This window comes from Octopus bimaculoides, chromosome 9 (assembly GCF_001194135.2).
Source record: "Octopus bimaculoides isolate UCB-OBI-ISO-001 chromosome 9, ASM119413v2, whole genome shotgun sequence".
In the NCBI taxonomy this organism is placed as follows: domain Eukaryota; kingdom Metazoa; phylum Mollusca; class Cephalopoda; order Octopoda; family Octopodidae; genus Octopus; species Octopus bimaculoides.
The window spans coordinates 75,315,287-75,316,406 of NC_068989.1; the positions used below are offsets into that span (position 1 = coordinate 75,315,287).

The 1,120-nt window shown below is 32.8% G+C and overlaps 1 protein-coding gene across 2 annotated transcripts in view; it reads left to right on the top strand.

The window, feature by feature from the left end:
- Nucleotides 1–1,120, top strand: part of LOC106869760 (ras GTPase-activating protein 3) — a 214,418-nt gene that overhangs the window by 11,680 nt on the left and 201,618 nt on the right. The gene's annotated exons all lie outside the window — the stretch shown is intronic.

A 1,120-nucleotide genomic window follows, 5' to 3' on the forward strand; every position in this document is an offset into this window, starting at 1 on the left:
AGATAAAATGAAAAATGAAAATGATACATACATCTTGATAAATTCTTATAAAGATTTTATCCTATATTTAAATTATATAGATGTACACACACACACACACACACACACACACACACACACACACACACACACACACACACACATATATATCATGTATTTAATGTTATGCCAGAAACATTGTCTTCAAAGGTATTTAGCAACTGATCTCAAAGTTAAGAAGGATACTAGAAGTTTAGGCTGTTATAACATAGTTCTATGACTAACCAGCAACATTACTACCAAACAAACACCCACCCACCCATCACTGCCACCACTGCAGTTGCTAGTACTGTTTGTAACAGTAGTAGTAATAATAATAATAATGTGTGTGTAAATATATATACATATTTATATATATAAAAAAAAAATATATATATACATATATATATATACATAGATATATATTCTTTATAATAATAATAATAATAATAGTATTCGTAGTAATGGTACTAATACACACAGGTAGTAGTAGGAGTAGTAGTAATAATAATAATAGCAGTTGTAGAAGTATCGCAACTAATATTATTAATACTACTCTTTGTACAATATAAAATATGCTGGCTGATGAGAATACATACATACATACAGATTATACACACACACATATACACACGTACACACGTTTCAAGGATGATGTTTCAAATTTCGTTATCTCTTATGTAATCAGTAGATTCAGTCACTGACCACAATAATTAGGGTGTAGGAGGATACTGATGGTGTAGACTCAATAATTATAGTATGTAACGAGCATGATCAAATGATCCAGTTGCATTGTTAACTTGATGCTCTTGAGGCTCCTATGGTTTCAGTGAGTGCAAATAAAAAAAAAAATATATTCTTACTCTTTTACTTGTTTCAGTCTTTTGACTGTGGCCATGCTGGAGCACCGCCTTTAGTCGACCAACTCGACCCCAGGACTTATTCTTTGGAAGCCTAGTATCGGTCTCTTTTACAGGGACGTGAACACACCAGCATCGGTTGTCAAGCGATGTTGGGGGTACAAACACAGACACACACACACACTCACACACACACACACACGCACACACACACAAATATATATATATATATATATATATAC